The sequence below is a fragment of the Chlamydotis macqueenii genome, chromosome 1 (genome assembly GCF_036417535.1).
Source record: "Chlamydotis macqueenii isolate bChlMac1 chromosome 1, bChlMac1.mat, whole genome shotgun sequence".
In the NCBI taxonomy this organism is placed as follows: Eukaryota; Metazoa; Chordata; class Aves; order Otidiformes; family Otididae; genus Chlamydotis; species Chlamydotis macqueenii.
Window position 1 is genome coordinate 134,055,086 of NC_141556.1, and position 21,269 is coordinate 134,076,354.

Sequence of the window (21,269 nt, forward strand, 5' to 3'; positions counted from 1 at the left end):
GCATTTATGCAAAGGATTCTTGCTCACTGCTGTTTCCTGTAATTGTTCCTTGCTCACTGTCCTTGTTCCCTGCATAATGTACTGGATGATAGCCTAATTTCCTGCAGATAATAATTCACTATTAAGGTGCAGATTAAAAATTATATTTCAGTAAAATTTCTGATATTTACAACACTAAAATAATCCTTCAGAAATGCAAAGAGATTTGCATAACTACTGAAAAATCCAAAAGATTAAAAAGTTCTGAAAGACAATTTAGAAATAGTAATAGAATTTATGCCTACAGAGATTCAAGAAAAGATTCAGCAAAGACAGGAAGGACAGATGCAGAATACCTAATAACCGTTTACTCATGGCACATGAGTGATGAGCTACCCTGGAAGGCTTGGGCATTTTAGAAGGTGGTACCAGAGCAGGTGTCATGATGAAATTTATTTCTCATCTTGAGCTCTCACAAAGTGTCTTAGAAGCATGCCTTCAAAGTGTTACTTAATTAATCTAATGGGAATTTCAGGCTTTGTGATCTACTTCAAGAGGTATAATAACGCATCTCTTAACAAGATTTGAAGAAGATTGGATTATCACGGGAATTGAAATTTCCATGGCATAAGCAGTAAATCATGATTTTATGCAAGGTGCTATAAATCTTGAATGCAATCATGTCCCCACTGAAAAGTGCCCTTGAATCTTTCAGTACAACTGATGTTTAGTGTTTTCCTTACAAAAGCTACCATGTAAGCAAGTAACTGGAATGTAATCTGGAGTGTTAGTTTGCAGTGCTCTAATGCAACAGAGCATATGCATCCTCTGTCTCCATGGTTAAGTGTGAGGTTGCTGACCCCAGAGTGAGAAAAGTGGGGTACCTTGCATTTATAGCCAGATCTCTTGGTCAAAGAACTTGCACAACGGCTGGTGTCATGATGTCCATACCTGCCTGCTGCTGCATTTGCAGCTCGCCATGGAAAGGCTCCTAGACTTTTTTGTAGGCACTGACAGAATAAAATCTTTGAGTTTCCTTTGGAAAATACTGGAACATGCTAGTACCAGCTAGAATTTACACCTACCTCTAGCTGCCAGAAGGCACATACGTCACTATAAGCTGTAGGCAGACTAGAGGCATTGTGAGACAAAACAATTACCACAGTTACATGGAAGCATTTTAAAAATCCCCACTTTGTGCAAAATACAATGTCGGAATAAGCCACAACAAGGCCAAGTGCAAGATCCTGCACATGTTGGGGCAATCCAAAGCACAAATACAGGCTGGACAGAGAATGCACTGCGAGCAGCCCTGGGCAGAAGGACTTGGGGTTACTAGTGGACAAGAAGCTCAACGTGAGCTGGCGATGTGTGCTTGCAGTCCAGAAAGCCAATTGCATCCTGGGCTGCATCAAAAGAAGTGTGGCCAGCAGCTTAAGGGAGGTAATTCTGCCCCTCTGCTCTGCTCTTGTGAGATCCCACCTGGAGCACTGCATTCAGCTCTGGAGCCCCCAACATAAGAAGGACATGGACCAGCTGGAGTGAGTCCAGAGGAAGGCCACAAAAATTATCAGAGGGCTGGAGCACCCTTCCTGAGGACAGGCTGAGAGAGTTGGGGCTGTTCAGCCTGGAGAAGAGAAGGCTCCAGGGAGACATTATAGCGGCCTTCCAGTACCTCAAGGGGGCTTATAAGTAAGATGGAAAACAACATTTTAGTAGGGCCTGTTGTGATAGGACAAGGGGTGGTGGTTTTAAACTAAAAGAGGGTAGATTTAGACTAGATATAAGGAGGAAATTTTTTACAATGAGGGTGGTGAAACACTGGAACCGGATGCCCCATCCCTGGAAAGTCAAGGTCAGGCTGAATGGGGCTCTGAGCAATCTGATCTGGTTGGAGATGTCCCTGCTCCTTGCAGGGTGGTTGGACTAGATGACCTTTGAAAGTCCCTTCCAACCCTAACCATTCTATGATCCTATGACACTAGATAATACTGGGGATACAGAGTTGTAACAGGCTTGTGACAGCTGATAGACCTGTACCACTTTACCACTTCAAGCATGAATGCTGCTCCCCTGCCCTTTAACCACTATCAGAGACATGTATTCACCAAAGCACTGTAGAGAAGTTTGAGCCTATGATCCAAGTCTTCAGCCTTGGTGGCATCAACAAATGGGAGCTGCCTCAGAATGCCTCAAGATGGTCTGTTACCGATATCTGTTACTGAGATATTCCCTTTAAGGTGAGAATTTACCATCAACAAACACTTATCATAGGAATGACACATCATGTACATGACTCAAATGACTGTTAAAAATTGCAATTTGAGAACTTTTTTTTTTTACATTTCTGAATCCACATCACCCTGACTATCTTTCCTTGTCTTTCACCTTTTCTGGAAAAGTGCCCTGACAAGACCCTGCTCAGAAAGTAAAAGCATCTGAGGGTGCCAAACACAAAGAGATCTGCTGATGTGGAGCACAGCATCTCTGTCCTTCCAACACTGCCACAGAAACATGACAGAACCCATCAGTTGGACCATTCAGGTACATCCAGGGGAAGACCCATGCTCACATGTCTCTCTTCAGTATTCAAGACAGACCCCTGTTCCTCCACTTTGGAAGAAGGCTATATTAAATCCAAAACAAAGCCTAATTCCTTGTGTCTTTCTATAAGAAGAGTCTAATGGGTTCTCACAGTATCCTTGAAGCTGACAGACTTCATCCCTAAAGCAAGTTAGAGGTGGTGCTGTGTGCTGCCGTGCATCCAGCTCATAATCATTGCAGTACACAGGGAGAAGATGAACTTTGTTTGTCATTGGGACTATAAACTGATTGGCGAGACTGATAGGTGCTTACTCAAAAGACTACTTTTATAAAGGGGCTGTCAAGGTTCCCTACAACTCATAATTTCAAAGTATGAAAATTAACAGTAGCTTTTTCTTTCATGTTGGTATAAAGTACAACTCTCCCATGATATCTGTGGACATGTAGCTTTTATCATAACAGAGCCTACGAAAGCACAGAACCAGTATTTTTCTGGTATTTGCATTTTGTCTATACTGCACAGATCTTAATCATCAAATTCACTGTAATGAGAAGCAAAACCTAAAACCAAAGAATCGTATTTTTTGCCTTTAGTCATGTGCCTATGCTTTTGTTCAGAAATTATACTGAGATCCACCTTAACGTCCTCCATACACTGCCAACAGCTGTGCTCAGATGAGAAGCTGATCCTGTACTCATAGAAGTCAGGGTAACATTTATGCACATTCAAGTAATGTAATGAAAATGATTTAAATGCTTAGCAGCAGTGAAATTAGTGTGACTCTCTCTTTTCAAAGAACAGAGTTCAGCCAAGGCGAGATAAGGCACAGCTCTAGCTCACCGCAGTGCCCACGCCTGAGGTAATGACAGGGACTGGGATGCTCTGAGAAGTGTTTGATATTTTGACTCTGAGAAAGAGAGTAGGGTAACCCTGTATTTTTCCACTAAAAATAATACCGGTCTGTGGTATTTGCAAACTTCAGCCTTCCTCATGGACTTCTCCATCACTTTTTTTTTTTTCCACTTATCTCCCTGCCCATTTCCCCAGGCACAGAAACTCGGCCTGCTTTTCTCAATGCATCTTGCATTGCTTGAGAAGACTCCACTCATCCTTCTCCATAGTTTTCTTTGAAGCCTTATTTTGACATGACATCTAGAAGAAATCAGTTAAGAAGTCAGTGCTGCTGGAAAGAGCCAACAGGGACTGTTTTAGAGGGACTTTCCACTACATCAGTGCTTGTACACCCAGTGTGCTCGCAACTGCTCCCCTGATCTCCCCTCCCAATCATCAACTGGTGACTCACCAGTTTTGATGCTCGTGATACATACCTGCTTGCATGCATACACTATACATAAAGTGGCAAGGCCCTGCTACAGAAAGCAAAGTAGAGATAACACATTTAATTAATAAGGGTACATTATAGGGTCTCACAACATTAATGAGTGCTGGTTCAGCTCCTGCTGTTTGCAGTAAAAGGCTTGCTGTACGTGTAGCGGAGTGACATAGGTTCGTACAGGTGGACGTATGCTTTTATAGTGCATGTTGGTTTTGTGTAGTGGTGGGAAGGGGGCTACAGTGGCAGCTTCTGTGAGAAGCTGGTAGAAGTTTGCCTTTGGTCCGGTGGACTGTCGGGTCTAGGGAGGACCTGCTGCTGGCCAGGGCTGAGCCAATTGGTGACAGTGATAATGCTTTTGTGATAACGTATTTAAGAAGGGGAAAATAATAGTGAAGAAGCAGAATCAGGGGCAGAGAGGGGGAGGTGCGAGCCTTGTGGGCCTTGCAGGTCTCACCCTCTGGCTTCTTGCCGGGCGGCCAACTGGGCCCAATTTGGCCCAGCCCGGTGGCAAGAAGTGGAGAGGAGATGAGATGTGAAGAGAACCTGAGAGGCATCTGCCTGAGCTGATTCTGAAGAATTTCTTGTGAGAGGAATGTCTGCAAACGCCAAGATCAGTGAAGAAGAAGGCGGAGGAGTAATGCTACTCCTGGCCAAGATACCCCTGCAGTTCGTGGAGGCCCACTGAGGAGCAGAGATCCACCTGCAGCCCGTGGGAGGGACCCCATGATGGAGCAGGGGAGGAATGTGAGGAGTTCTTCCCCTGAGGAGGAAGGAACAGGAGAAAACAACATGTGATGAACTGACCATAATCCCCATTCTTTTTTCTGCCCTGTGTTGCTCAGAGGTGGGGAGAGGGGGAAGGAGGTGAAGATAATTTGAAATGAAGTTAAGCCTGGGAAGAAGGAAGGGGTGGGTGTTTTTGTTATCCTGCGTTATCCTGCTTTGGTTTTATTAATAATAAATTGTATGAGTTTTCCCCAAGTCGAGTCTTTTTTGCCTGTAATGGTAACTTTAAGGATCTCTCCCTGTCCATATCTCAAACCTCGAGCTTTTTGTTATATTATCTCTTCCCTATTCCCTCAGAGGGTGGAGGGAGTGAGTGAGAGACTGCGTAGCTTGGTCCCGAGCGGGGCTAAACTATGGCATAGCGTTGCCTGTGTGCTCTCTTACATGGAGCTGAAAAAAGACTTAGGTGCATTGGTAGGGTTCAGGAGACTTTTTGAGATTGATCTGCCACTACAGCCTCGGACTCAGGATTGTTAACGGACTACATTAAATGAGATTAGATTGAACAAATAGGAGGCGTGTCCTTTCCTTAGGGAACATTTTATCTCCAATGTTGGAAATGTTTCAGCTTGAATTTCTCAGCTGCTGAAACACCATAACTAGGTTGTAGCAACATTTCAGTTGGTCCCTCCTGCATAAGTTCATTTCTGTTCCTGGAAACGTTCTATGTATCGAGCAGACTTTGGAGAATGTTGTTGCAGAAAGTTATCCTGGGCTGGCAAGACAGCAGGGAGAGCACATTTTTCTGTCAGCAAACATTTATTTGTTACCCCCAACACCATATGCTAGATCTCCTTTTTCAGTGCCAGAGAATTTATTTATAGATCCTCTGCCTTAATTTGAATTTTATAGTACTTTCTAAGATCTGTTAGTGTTTGTGTGACTGTATAGTGACTTCTTAACAGATCTGTTCCCTTCTTACATGAAAGCTGCAGTCCCAAGTTTACTGGAGCCTTTCTTGGAGTTTTAACAAAGTCCAGAACAGTTAACACTAATAAATTCAAACTGGTAATAAATAAAATATTAATCTACATAAATAAAAGGCCAATATTCTCTGTTCCAGCAGGACTGGTAGGTATTTGAGGTTAGCCATTTCTTTGCAGGACTGTGCCCTACATTAAAAGGGGGCAGGGAAAGCATAAGGATCAGTTCTAAATCATATCAATTAAACTGAATTGATTAAGTGGCCTGAAGGACCTTAAAGTAACTCCCAGTAAAAACATCCTTAGTCACATTTGACCAGCTCTGAATGAGAGCACACCTAATCCTCCTAATATAAATACAATGTGGGAAAAGAAGCTTCATTAGCTCCATTGCCTGGTGAGGGTCTCCTTTAAACGTGTGGCAGAAAACTTAATTAAACCCAATAATCTGAGGAGCTACTAGGCAGAGATTTGAAGTATTTTCTTAATGAATATCTTAATAAACACCTGAGCCTGGAGTGGGAAACATCGCAGAAATATATTTTTCCAGTAGAGAGTCTGCAAGATCTCCCATGCAAATGGCAATATGTGTGAACTGGTAATTAATGTTAACATTGAACACTGTGCAGCAGAAACAAAGAAAAGTACAGAAAAGTGGGCAGAGGCAGAAGTTAAACTCTGGAACATTTCTACTATCTGAAAATAATGCAAGGCAGCATAAGGCAATGCCAATTTAGTACCATTTTAGAAGATATGGTCTAACATTAACATCCAATGCCTCATTTACATTTTAAAGCTATGCAGATAATTTCTCGTGCTCCAGGATTTTTGAAAATACCAGTAGGCCTGCAGTTTTCTTTAAAAGTCTCAGTCTTAAAAGCTATGCAAAGTTACTTAATTATTTCTTTATTCTTTTGTATGCCAGCTCTATTCGTACTAGCCTTGTCTGCCTGAGCAGAGAGAAACCAGACTGCAGGTATGTAGAATTTGCAATCTCCAGGCACTTCATCACATGCAATGCTGTGAGAGATCTTGCAACACTTTTCTCCACACTACAGGTTTTCCAAGGAGTACCATGGACTTGCCAATTTGTGCAAAGTGCTACATTAAAAAAAAAAAAAAATTCTAATGAGAGATTATTTGACTCCATACCTTTTCATGGCAAATTCACAGTGAAAGGTCTGAGCTTTGATAGACACACTGTCTGAAAATACCTACTTAAAAGCAGTATTCTGCTTGCTTCATAGTGTTTACTATTAAGATACATCGACCACTCGCACAAAATGCAATATAAGAGGCAATTTTGTGTAATAATATATAACAGAACTGTAATCAATAAGATGGAAAAAGAAATTAAGGAATTAAATGGTGGATAGTGCAAAATGTGAAGAGAACTCCTCCAATAAACACTCCTTTGTCAGTTACCTATACTTTTTAAGCTTTAAATTATATTATTAATAGTACATAAAATATGGAACAAAGCGTGAGCAGCAACATAAATCTGGATCAAACCATGCCAAGAAGAAACTGAGGTATGAAGGACTCAAACAAACAGCATTTGTTAGTACGACGTTCTGCCTCCTGCAGCACTTACACCCCTAATGTCTGCGTCCAGCTTACAATGTTGTTTGTAGCAAGAATGGAAAAGATGTTAAAGGCTTGGCAGAATGGATTGATGACCTTGAGTTCAATAATGCTCAACAAGAGCACTATCTCTTTCAAGCTGCAAGCTGCAATTGATTCTTGGACAGCCAAAATTGTTGTGTAACAAATGTCTGAAGTGGTATGGATGTTAAAGCAAAGACCACTGTCCTGGTTCTGGCCAGGATAGAGTTAATATTTACCTGAGCTGGGTGGAGAACTGAAGCTGGTAGCCCCTATGGCTGGGATAGTTAACTAATTAGCTAACAGCTGGGGTTAATTTACCCAAATTAGCCAAAGGGCTATTCCAGCCCATCTGACATCATGCTCAGTATATAAGTGAGGAGGGTGCTGAAGGGAGGCTCTCCTAGTTGGAAGAGACTGGATGTAGAGATCTGTTGTGAGCTATTATACTGTATTTGTGTTCCATCACTTGTCATTACTGTTAAATTTACTTTTTGTTTAATCTCAACCCGCGTGTTTGGTTTTTTTTGTTTGTCAAATCTCCTCCTATTCTCTTGGAGAGTGGGGGGAGTGAGAGAGAGACTGCGTAGTCTGGTCCCCGTTGGGGCTGAACTACGACAGTTATTTTTGGCGCCCAACGTGGGGCACGAAGGGTTGAGATAATAACAGATCTGACTTTCTTTATTGCTTGAAACAAATTTGTTTATACGTGCTTGTTGTATTGGTCATGATGTTGCAGTGGTTGGTTATGTTGTTGTATTGTCTACGCTCCTATATGTACTATGTGTTCCCAGTGGTGGTGTTTATCACCTCAGGGAAAATGATGAGAATTATCCTTCTGTTATACTATGCCATATACATCTATGACATGGTGACATCAATGGCCTTAGAGATAAATTGGTATTCCTATGTGGACAGCTTCCCGAATTCTTTCCCTTCCAGGGTAGTTAAGCCACTTTTTGAGAACTTTAAAGATCTGGGGGATATTCAAGCCACTATGATGTTGTTGTTATGTATTTTGAATGTGTGCCAAGTCTTGTCTAGAGCTGCAAACCCACTTTTTGGGAATCTCCTCCCGAGATTTACCCTAAGGCAAGATACTAATACGTGGCATGGTGTGAGGGAGAACAAACTGACCTGCAATGTAGGTACTCAAACCCCAGCAACAGGCATTGCAGCTGAATCAGAGGGTGAACCTGTGCTAGTTTCAGTTGCCCCTGTATCCAAGAAGACTTGGAAGCGGAAGTCAGCTCGTTTAGTGAGGGAAGAAGAAGCCCCTTTTAGGACGGAGCAGGAGGAAGAAGAGGAAGGTTTATTTGCTACATGCCTAGGAAGAACTCGGCAGGCAGGCTCTTCCTCAGGGGAAGAACTCCTAAAGGAGACAGTGAGCACCAGATTTCTATCCCTGAGCGAGCTGCGAGACATGCGAAAAGATTTTAGCCGTCATCCTGGGGAGCACATTATCAGCTGGCTGCTGCGGTGCTGGGATAATGGGGCCAATAGCTTGGAATTAGAAGGCAGAGAAGCTAGGCAACTGGGATCCATTTCTAGAGAAGCAAGCATTGACAAAGCAGTTGGAAAAGGGACACAAGCCCTCAGCCTCTGGAGGCGACTCCTGTCAGGTGTGAAGGAGAGGTATCCTTTCAAGGAGGATATAATGTGTCATCCAGGCAAGTGGGCTACCATGGAGAAGGGTATCCAGTACCTGAGGGAATTAGCTGTGCTGGAGATTATTTATGATGACCTGGACAATGATCAGTTACCTAAGGATCCAGATGAAGTCAGGTGCACACGACAAATGTGGCGGAAGTTTGTTCGAAGTGCACCATCATCATATGCCAACTCATTGGCAGTTATGACCTGGAAAGATGGAGAGGAAGAAACAGTGGATGAACTGGCTGGCCGACTCCGGCAGTACGAGGAAAGCCTGTCTTCCTCCCTAAGGGCCTGTGTCTTGGCTGTGGAGAAACTATCCCAGGAGTTCCAGCAATTCAAAGCAGATATGTCCCATTCCCCACCGGTACGGGCCAATATTTCAGCTATTAGGAGTAAACGTTTCCCTGCTCAAAAGAGATGGTTTACGCGGCGAGGTACCCTGTGGTTTACCTTGCGTGACCAAGGAGAGGACATGAGGGAGTGGGATGGGAAGCCTACCTCTGCCCTAGAGGCGCGGGTACGTGAGTTGCGTGGAAAAACCATTGCAAATAGAAGTTCTCCCCGGAAAATTGTTGCACCAGTCTCCAATAGGGAGCGTAGAAGGAATAGCTTTAGTTCTGACCCTCTTGAAGGGACCTCTCATGCATATTTAAAAGAAATGAATAATGAATACTGTGGCCAGGATTAGAGAGGCCCTGCCTCCAGCCAGGTGGAGGAGAGGGATAACAGAGTTTATTGGACTGTGTGGATCCGATGGCCTGGCACGTCAGACCCACAAGAGTACAAAGCTCTAGTGGATACTGGTGCACAATATACCTTGATGCCATCAAGATATAATGGGGCAGAACCCATTTGTATTTCTGGAGTGACAGGAGGATCCCAACAGCTCTCTGTATTGGAGGCTGAAGTGAGCCTGACAGGGAATGAGTGGCAAAAGCACCCCATAGTGACTGGCCCAGATGCTCCCTGCATTCTTGGTATAGATTACCTCAGAAGGGGATATTTCAAGGACCCAAAAGGGTATCGGTGGGCTTTTGGTGTAGGTGCTTTAGAGATGGAGGAAATTATACAGTTGTCCACCTTGCCTGGTCTGTCAGAGGATCCTTCTGTTGTGGGGTTGCTGAAGGTTGAAGAACAACAGGTGCCAATTGCTACCACAACTGTGCACCGGCGGCAGTATCGTATCAACCGAGACTCCCTGATCCCCATCCATAAGCTGATTCATCAGCTGGAGAGCCAGGGAGTGATCAGCAAGTCCCACTCACCTTTTAACAGTCCCATATGGCCAGTGAGAAAATCAAGTGGAGAGTGGAGGTTAACAGTGGACTATCGTGGCCTGAATGAGGTAACACCACCACTCAGTGCTGCTGTGCCAGACATGTTAGAACTTCAGTATGAACTGGAATCCAAGGCAGCCAAGTGGTATGCCACCATTGATATTGCCAACGCGTTCTTTTCAATCCCATTGGCACCAGAATGCAGGCCGCAGTTTGCTTTCACTTGGAGGGGCGTCCAGTACACTTGGAATCGACTGCCCCAGGGGTGGAAACACAGCCCCACCATCTGCCATGGGCTGATCCAGACTGCACTGGAAAAGGGTGGCGCTCCAGAGCACCTGCAGTACATTGATGACATCATCGTATGGGGCAACACAGCAGCAGAAGCTTTTCAAAAAGGGGAGAAAATAATTAAAATCCTCCTGAAAGCTGGGCTTGCCATAAAACGATGTAAGGTGAAAGGACCTGCAAGAGAGATACAGTTTTTGGGGATAAAATGGCAAGATGGGCGTCGTCAGATTCCAATAGATATAGTCAACAAAATAACAGCTATGGCTGCACCGACTGACAAAAAGGAAACGCAAGCTTTCCTGGGCGTTGTGGGTTTCTGGAGGATGCATATTCCAAATTATAGTATGATTGTAAGCCCTCTGTATAAAGTCACCCGAAAGAAGAATGATTTTAAATGGGGCCCTGAACAACAGCAGGCTTTTGAACAAATTAAACAAGAAATTGTTCACGCGGTGGCTCTCGGGCCAGTCCGGACAGGGCAAGAGGTAAGAAATGTGCTCTACTCCGCAGCTGGGGAGAATGGCCCTACCTGGAGTCTCTGGCAGAAAGCACCAGGGGAAACTCGTGGTCGACCCCTTGGGTTTTGGAGCCGGGGATATAAAGGATCTGAGGCCTGCTATACTCCAACCGAAAAAGAAATCCTGTCGGCATACGAAGGAGTTCGAGCTGCTTCAGAAGTGATTGGTACTGAAGCACAGCTCATCCTGGCACCCCGACTGCCAGTGCTGGGCTGGATGTTCAAAGGAAGGGTCCCCTCTGCGCATCATGCAACGGATGCTACATGGAGCAAGTGGGTTGCACTACTTACACAGCAGGCCCGAATAGGAAACCCCAATCGCCCAGGCATATTAGAAGTAATTACAGACTGGCCAGAAGGCAAAGATTTTGGAAAGCCACCAGAGGAAGAGGTAACGCGTGCTGAAGAGGCCCCACCATATAACAACCTCCCAGAAAATGAGAAGCGGTATGCCCTATTTACTGATGGGTCCTGTCGTATTGTAGGAAAACATCGGAAGTGGAAAGCTGCTGTGTGGAGTCCTACACGACGAGTTGCAGAAGCTGCGGAAGGCCAAGGTGAATCGAGTCAGTTTGCGGAGGTGAAGGCCATCCAGCTGGCTTTAAACATTGCTGAACGGGAAAAATGGCCTGTGCTCTATCTCTACACTGACTCATGGATGGTGGCAAACGCTCTGTGGGGATGGTTAAAGCAATGGAAGCAGAGCAACTGGCAGCGTCGGGGCAAACCTATCTGGGCTGCCACTCTGTGGCAAGATATTGCTGCCCGGTTAGAGCATCTGGTTGTAAAAGTACGTCACGTAGATGCCCACGTACCCAAGAGTCGGGCCACTGAAGAACATCAAAACAACCAGCAAGTGGATCAAGCTGCTAAAATTGAAGTGGCTCAGGTGGATCTAGACTGGCAGCATAAGGGTGAACTATTTTTAGCTCGGTGGGCCCATGATACCTCAGGCCATCAGGGGAGAGATGCAACATACAAATGGGCTCGTGATCGAGGGGTGGATTTAACCATGGACACTATTGCACAGGTTATCCTTGAATGTGAAATATGTGCTGCAATCAAACAAGCCAAGCGGTTAAAGCCTCTGTGGTATGGAGGACGATGGCTGAAGTATAAATATGGAGAGGCCTGGCAAATTGATTACATTACACTCCCACAAACTCGCCAAGGCAAGCGCTATGTACTTACAATGGTGGAAGCAACCACTGGATGGCTGGAAACATATCCTGTACCCCATGCCACTGCCCGAAACACCATCCTGGGCCTTGAGAAACAAGTCTTATGGCGACATGGCACTCCAGAAAGAATTGAATCAGACAATGGTACCCACTTCCGAAACAATCTCATAGATACCTGGGCCAGAGAGCATGGCATCGAGTGGGTATACCACATCCCCTATCACGCACCAGCCTCTGGAAAAATTGAAAGGTATAATGGGCTGCTGAAAACAACTCTGAAAGCAATGGGTGGTGGAACCTTCAAAAATTGGGATAAACATTTAGCAAAAGCCACTTGGCTAGTCAACACTCGGGGGTCCACCAATCGAGCTGGCCCTGCCCAATCTGAACTTCTACATACTGTAGAAGGGGATAAAGTCCCTGTGGTGCATGTAAGGAATATACTGGGGAAGACAGTCTGGGTCATTTCTCCCTTGGGCAAAGGCAAACCCATGCATGGGATTGCTTTTGCTCAAGGACCTGGGTGTACTTGGTGGGTAATGCAGGAGGATGGGAAAGTCCGATGTGTACCTCAAGGAGATCTAATTTTAGGTGAAAAGAGCCAATAATTTGAAGTGCTTGATGTCGGTTACTATACAGTACTGTATGTCATTATCTAGCTATTATGTGTCCCTCCTTGCTTCTTCCTGCTCCACGCCCTGAGATACTTATGTTGTGTCAAAAGTATTATAGTAAAATCGTTTATACCAACAAAGAATGAACTTTAATAAAATAGGAAAAATTGCAGCAGTGATGCAACCAGAACTGGCTCTTGCTACTAGCACCTGCCAACAGATCTTCAGTCTCCGGACTATGAACTTGCTAAGTCACTTGCACCAGACAGACTACCTGAGGAAACACTGTGTCATCTGTCCTATGCTGAGAGCCTGTTATGACAGATGGAGCCCAAAGTTATGGACTGGATAAACTCAACAGACCTTTTGAAAGGATGGACCATGGACTAAGAGAGTTACATCTGTGTGTCTGCATACAAGTAGATAAAAGGAAGAAAAATTTGATGATTAATTGGAAAGTGTAGAATCTGGGCATGATGTAGATGGTATGGAATAAGGGGTGGATAATGTCCTGGTTCTGGCCAGGATAGAGTTAATATTTACCTGAGCTGGGTGGAGAACTGAAGCTGGTAGCCCCTATGGCTGGGATAGTTAACTAATTAGCTAACAGCTGGGGTTAATTTACCCAAATTAGCCAAAGGGCTATTCCAGCCCATCTGACATCATGCTCAGTATATAAGTGAGGAGGGTGCTGAAGGGAGGCTCTCCTAGTTGGAAGAGACTGGATGTAGAGATCTGTTGTGAGCTATTATACTGTATTTGTGTTCCATCACTTGTCATTACTGTTAAATTTACTTTTTGTTTAATCTCAACCCGCGTGTTTGGTTTTTTTTGTTTGTCAAATCTCCTCCTATTCTCTCGGAGAGTGGGGGGAGTGAGAGAGAGACTGCGTAGTCTGGTCCCCGTTGGGGCTGAACTACGACAACCACTCAAAATTTCTTTCCAGTGAGGCAGATGCAGAGCTCACTGACGCTAGTGTAGCTAGTGTATTTTTCCTGTAATTAATCGACGTAATGCAGCTAAGTTTCAAACCAATTTGTTAGGCACATAGAATTATTCTCATCGAGTTGCTCTGAGGCTTTTATTTTTACAGGCGGCACCGACTGCAGCTTTTCATTGCTCTCTCTTGCTGTGGCCTCCTCTGTCCCCTGCTGCATCTACAGCTCTCTCACACTGCATCTGCACCTCCGTTGCTGCTGCACAACTGTGGTGGCAGAAATGGGAGTACTGAAAACTTAAAAAACCTCTGCCAAGTCCTTAGAGTCTGCACATCTGTTGTCAGTCCAGTGTTGATCACAGGAGCAAACTGGATCTGGAATGGGGATTCCAGAGGAAAAGAGAATTCCTAGGGGTTTTTTTTTGTGACATTGCCTCTGCTGTTGCCTATTTGCTCGCTGGAAGATAACATTTTCTAATGCTTGAAAATTGACAAAAACCAAATTGAATAAAAATGCTTATGAAACTTGAGGTTTTTTTTCTAACTAAAAAGCAACAAAAGCCTTCTTATTTTGTCTATCATGCTTTATTAGCCATAACCTTTGTGTAATTCAATATTTACCTTTTGATAGAGTGTTCAGTTTGAGTCCATATTTCTATAGAGGCCATTCATGAACATTTTTAAAAACATGGCATATAAAATTAGAAAAAATATCCAAAGGCAAAGAAAAAAACCCAAATGAGAACACATGCTTTCACTTTTTAACTTTTTTCTTCTGAATTTCCTTCTAAATGCTGTTTCAAGGGGCTGAGACATTAACATTTATGCAAATTTTCATTCGATAAGGAAATTACTTTTCAGTGGTTTTCATACCAGTTTACACAGCCTCGGGAAACGAGGAAACAAAGCATGTTTCAAGTAAAATAAACTGCATTCCCTCTGTACACAGCAATTCAAGACATTTGCATTCCATACAGATGGCTTAATGCATACATACATTACTTTACAAAGCAATAAGTCATATTCATAGGAGATATTAAATTTACACACACTTTATGAAATATGTACAGTCTCGTAGTCCATAACTAAGCTTTTGCACACATGCAATTGGAAAATGGTATGCAGTGGGTTGTGTCTTCAGCTGTCTTCAGAGTGCACTGCTGGTAAAGTCAGTCTATGATATGTAACGGCTTCTCTCTGTCATAGTTTTTACGGAAAACAAATACTGTGTGGTCTTTTAAAGATATTTTCTAAGTGCATGTCATGGTAATGGATTGCTACACTTCCTGAATCAATTCCTGGCTTGCTCTAGCCTGCCAGGAACTGGTCCTGGATGCACATTCAGAACAACTAGAAGCGCACAATGATTTTTCCTCTAGGAGCAACCAACTGAACTTGAAATGCCCTTCTGAAGTTCAGTGCTTACCTACTATTTGTAGGGCTCTGCTTCTTGGAAATGAGATGTGTTCCCCTTGGAGACTCCTAACTGCTGAGTGAGGGAAGTGTTTTAAAACTGTAAAATTAGAGGCTTTTTCAACCTAGACTCAAGCCCTCAGATTGTACAGCACAGTTTACCTCTTCTCTGAAATGCAACACAACACTTACAGGGAGAAACACACCCAACTTCCCCAAAGAGCATCACATTTCCTTCTGGACATCAATAAATTACGTTGTTTCCACAGGTTGTCCCTTTCATGGCAGATATAATATTACTGTACATCAGACCAAGTGCCATGACAAGCCATTGCTCTTGTTCTTCACCTTCGACCTCTGGCATAGCTAGCAAAAGTATAAGCACTGCAGGCATGAGATTGGTCTGAGAATTTTCTGGATTTTTTATTATCTTCTCCCGAACAAGTCTGTGGCACTAAGGTATTTTATTCTGAGTTTTCCCCCTATTCAGTCTGCTACATGAGTAACCATATGACACAGGGAAGACATGCCACTGCTCTGTTAGACTTACGGTCTAACACAGCTTAAGCAAAGTATCTAGAACTGTCCTGAAGGATGACTGTGGCCATTAGAAGTGTATTCACAGCAATTCCTTCTATCATGCGAGCAGGGAGCTAGACCACCCCAGAGGGCCACCCAAGTGAGCACAGGCCTGAACTATTGTTTGAAGAGGTCTCCTATGTTCCTCATTAAGGTGACTCATGAGGAGTAAAAGCCTCTTTCTGCTTGTTAAACCATCTTAACAGCCTGCCTAACGTGGCATCAGAGGTGGTGACAGGGCTGTAGGTAGCAGTTAGCAAGAAAAGAAGAATGGGGTGTCACATGTGCCCTTCTGCTGGCCAGCATGGAGGCAGGACAGGCCAATGAGGGGCCCTGGGCTGAGACTGGGCTGGACAGACATCAGCCATTTAAAAGTTAGGCATCTAGCCTATGCTGGTCATCCAGAGTTGGTCTGGGTGGTGAGAGATGGGGCGCTGTGTCTCATGCAAAGGGAGATGTCCAAAACAGGAGGTATGACGTGCACTGGATGTGCCTGTCCATTTCCATGGATGGTGGAGAGAAGATGGCAGCTCGCAGAGGGTGGGTGCCTGGTTTCTCAGGGCAAGAGGTAGAAGAGAGGCATCCCACCCCTCGGGACTATGCTCAGCTTTGTTGCTGACCTCCAAGACCAGCAGGCCACCCATTTCTACCTTTAGCTTGGTTTTAGGCCAGTGACAAAACACAGATAGAAACACCACATTTTTTTTTTCAAAAGTCCTTAAACCCTTTGGACAAGAAGACTTGTTCAATGGGCAGGTGTTACAATCATCGTTCTCTGCCTCACGGTGCAGAGACTGGTGTCAAATCCACCTCCTGCTGAAAAGCAGCTGCAGGGAGATGGTGGTGTGTCTGACTCAGGAGCTGGAAGTGCTGACACAAAGCAGAGGTCCATCCACTTCAAAGCAACAGACTGGGTGGACCTAAGGGACTGACTTGCCTTGAAAACACAGAGCAGCACTTACAAAGAGATGTTCAGCATAATCCAGGCATTTTACCATTCAGTGTAATTAATTTACATTAAGATAGATTAAATTCTTTATTTCTAATGAATTCTATGATCAATTCTCTTTAATTCATATCCACTTATGGTAAAATAGTCAAACTAATCACAGAAATCATTTGAAGTAGGTATTTCCATAAACAAGCAATTAGGCACTTTTAAAATGAGTTTTGGATGTGATTTTAATATAAAATTAGATACAGTCTTCATTGATAGTCTTAGCATTAAGCAGAGAGCTATTCAGACTCTCTTCTTAAAAGATTTTGCAATTGCAGTGACCAATTATTATGAAGTGCAAGGTAGACACATAAATACTCATCCAGCTGGCCAGCAGTGATGAACTTTCCAAAGGGGAACTCTTTCCAAGGGGGGCTCTTTCATCCCTTTTGTGGCATGACCTACACAGACGCCCCACCTGAGTGAGGACTCGTGGGTTACGCCTGAATCCCTATCCAGCTCCGCCAGTTTCAACGTGCTGAGACTTTCAAGGTGGTTTGTGCAATTAACCTTCAGGCTTCCTAGGGAAACTGTTACAGAGAAGAAATAAGTTATAGGAGAACTGTAACATGGACCCAAGCTAAATGCACTTGGCATACTTGAAGCGTGATTTGGAGACGAGCAGCACCTCTCCCTCCTGATGGGAGGCTGTGCCCACCTTCAGCATATCCCAGCTCTTCTCCTACCCAGCCTCTTACAGCCCCAGCTGAATGCCAGATGAGTAGGGGCAAAACCCTGCCAGCTCTTTTGGGAAGAGAGAGGGATTGGGTACAAGGTGGTCTTCCCAGAAGATATGCGCAGGCATGAAGCTGACGCAGGGCCACTGGCTTTGGGGGAGCAATTTGGCTGCGATCTGTGCATGTGAGTTGTATAGCCCATGTGCAAGAAATGCCATGTGCAAGGGAGGGCTGCAGCAGGAGCAGCTCATCTGGCTCACCATCCGCCGTGGAGACCCAGCTGCAGGCTGGCTGAACTCTCTTGTGAGGGGTGTCTGTAGGTACACAAGTTAAAATTTATTTTACAGCCCAACAACAACTGTTCTGTTCCTAAATAAATACACTTTACAGAAGACCGAAATCAGCTGTCTCTTTACGTTTACTTTTTTCAGGCTTAAAAGATAGTATAATGTACAAAGGTGGTGTCATAAAAATGAAAAAAAAATTTAAATGGCGTAAGGATAACACAAGTATTTCAGTAAACGTGCAGGAAACTTTCAATTTTGAATAATGCCATAATTGTTTCCTTGTCTCCCTGAACTGCTGCCTTCTTCCTCTTGGAAATGGCAATAGAAGAAATCTCTGATGATATATTTTGAATTATACAGGCCCATCACCTGCTATGGTTTCCCAGGATGGAGAGGATAAGCTACCCCTTATCGTCGTGGTGCCTAGCACTAACAAAGAGGCATGCAGTTAACATTCAGGGGATTGTGTACTGCTCAGATAAGCAGCATTGAAGTTCTTGCCTGTAAAGAAAGCTGAAATACAGTTTTTGTCCCAACTGAATACACACAGATGGTTTTCTGCTGTCAAAAAAATGTATTTTGTCAGAAAAATGAGCAAGAAGGTATATTATTTCTGCCAAACCATGCATAAAACTGTAATCTTTCCAGTTTTTAACTATGACATTCATTCCATATAAATCAAGCTAATTGGGAGAATCAGGATTACACATATCAATAACAGATTTCCTGTTTTCTGGTTAGGTAAATAGAGGCTCTTTGAATTTTTTTTTTGTTTGTTTGTTTAAAAAAAGAAAAATAATTACCTTATATATTTTTGGTGGTTTTTTAATAAAATAAATATTTGTGTTCAACAAATATTTCCATAAATAAATATTTGTGTTCAACAATACAACCCTTCCTTTCCACCATGTGACATTTTTTCTTGCTTACAACTATTGTTGCCATGCAGCAGAATCAAGCACCTTTGATTTTTCATATTTAAACATCTCCTAAAAAGCAATACTTGGAAACACCACAACACAAATGCCCCATGTAGGCAGAACTAGGAACTCTGAAACCTTTACCTGATGTCAGAATTAGAAAGTTTCTATACTTTCTAAACTGCACTGAATAATCCTAAACTAAAGTAACAGCTGAAAGCTGTGATTTACTCAGCATCTTCACCTCCCACCACATTCAATGGGAGCAAAGGGAATTCAGGAATCTCAGAAAATTCAAATTCCTAATGAAGAAAAATGTTTTGTCCTATTTAATTTCTCCTGAGGAAGCATGGACATAACTCACTATGTCCCTGTTAAATATTAGTTTTGCATTTCACTCCAATTCATCTAAGAGCAGCTACATATTTTTAATAACCCTCTGACCTGTAGTACTTCTGACCAGGATGAAAACATAGCTGCACTGTAGTAAATAGCAATACTCCCCCGGTGTGTAACATACAGCATCCTGACCCAGAGACCATTTTTCCCCCACCTACACCCTGCAGCTGGTTGAACATGACACAACTGCCACATGTTGGCCAGGACGGAGCAGATAGAACCCAAAGGGCTGTCTGGTTCAAGGGGAATTTCATGTATTTCCAGTTTTGGGGGAGGTCTGTGTGGGCCAGAACTGGAAAACTACTCAGCCTTCCAGGAGCCAGGCATTTCAGGAGCGCCATCTTCCAGAGCCCTGAAATGCAATGTTTTCCAAACAAAATGGCCTCAGATGCCACCACAATGCTCCCAGTTCTGGGTGGAGAGAGCTGAGCTAAGAATCGAGGCGCAGAGCCACCCCAGGGCCACAGCCAGGGGCCCTCCCCATTGAGGACCACAAAGCTTCCCAGGACGGGGCAGTATCCAAGCACACGGCTCTGGTGTCGCCTGCTGGGGCAGGGGTTTTATCTTGGGTGCTTTGAAAATTTATCAAACACATGAAACGCTGCAAACAACGCTGCAGGTTGAAAGAATCAGCGCTGCAGGTGTGCCAGTAAACATCACGATAACTCTAGATAAGGGATTAGACTGCTGCAGCAGTGTAAAGTACATCGTGTTTCTGAAACCAAGGTAATGAGACAAGGAGTGAGAAATGAAAAAAAACCCAAACAATTACAGCTGCAAATACTTCAATTACATGCTAGGATATGGAAGAAAACTTTCTTGAACTCTCTCTTCCCTGACCTCAACTGCTGCATTGGCTTTTTTCATTATTTTAACACAGAGATGAAATAGAAACAATTCCAACCTCAGAGTTGCTCTTTTTATGGTATAAAAAAAAAAAATGAGTGGAAGTTTGTGAAATACTTTCCAGAGCACTTTTTGCCAGGAACCTTTTTTCAATATTTTTTTTTTTTCTAAAGAACCACCTAATTGTCTTAAAGCTATTAAATGGGTTGGAGGGGAAGATCTGAATAAAATGAAGAATGTTAATGAAAATTTATGTTCAAGTTTTCATCTGAAAAGGTCTGATCTAAGTTGCTAAAAATTAAAAGAAGTTGTAGGCATTTTAGATTCTGATGAAAAGATTACATTTTATATGGAACTCTTCCTAGAGTTTTGCCTGTCGTCTCTGAAAACAAAGAGAAAAGGAATACTCAGAAAATTAAGTAATGGTGAGGCTATGACGTGTGTGGACACCTGCAGCTGCATTTCTGGAAAGCACTTTCCAGATCAGAGCCAAAACCATCTTTCCTGTCCTTAGAGGAGTTGCTAACTCTGCTAGGAAGAATAGGGTAAAAGCAATAGCACTTATTTAATTCCACAGTGCTGCATCTTCCTAACTCTCCTGTGTTCAAAACAGCATCTTTCTCAGGGAGGCAGGGTCTGTATTCAGCTTAGCCCTGAGGGAGCTACAGCAATGCTCTTTTCCCTGTATTTACGATTTTCTCACATCATAGCTGTGCTTTCCCCTTTCCCTCAGAAACTGTTGGATACTCTTGGAGAGCAACGGTAATCTGTTGTTCGTTACTGACCTGGAGGACACATCGTGTAGCATAGATGGTGTGGCTGCTGTTGAAGTATGTAATGCTTGCTTGTCTTTCATTAAGTTCTTACAAGGCTGAAGAAAATCTTTAGTAAAAATATTTCAGGTTAGGTAATTTTTTCTCATTTTGAAATGTCATAAACAGCTTGAAACTCGGCCAAACTCTCTGAAATGGTCACAGACTGGGCTTCTGGTACTGTGTGTGGCTTCATGTTAAAGCTCAGGGAAAGCGTCATCCTGGTGAAAATTTTAGTAAATGAAGACCTCAAATAGCCCAGTAAATTGAAATTAACGTCATAGCTACGCAGTCAGATAAGAAAGGGAATTGACTCAGCTGGAAAATAACCCCATCACATTAGTTTTCAGGCTGACTGGGGTGTTGGGGCAGGAGAGGGTGACACAGGTGGTGGTGGTCAGGGATGGTGGGGGGACAGGGCAGAACTGCCCTTAGCAGCACATCAGCATGGTGGTGTGGCCACATCCTGGGATCACGTACCTGTGTGTTGAACCTCACCCAGAAGGAACTGCTCTCAAAGGCAAAATCAGAGTTTTCAGAGCTCTGCCTTTGGCATTGCAGCGCTTTTGTAGTCCCTGGAGACAGCAGCTCCCATCAGCATCCCTGGGAAGCTGCAGATGCAGGGCTGAATGTTTTTACATGGCACACATGACTTTTTCTACATTCACAGAGCAAGTTCAACACAAAATTTT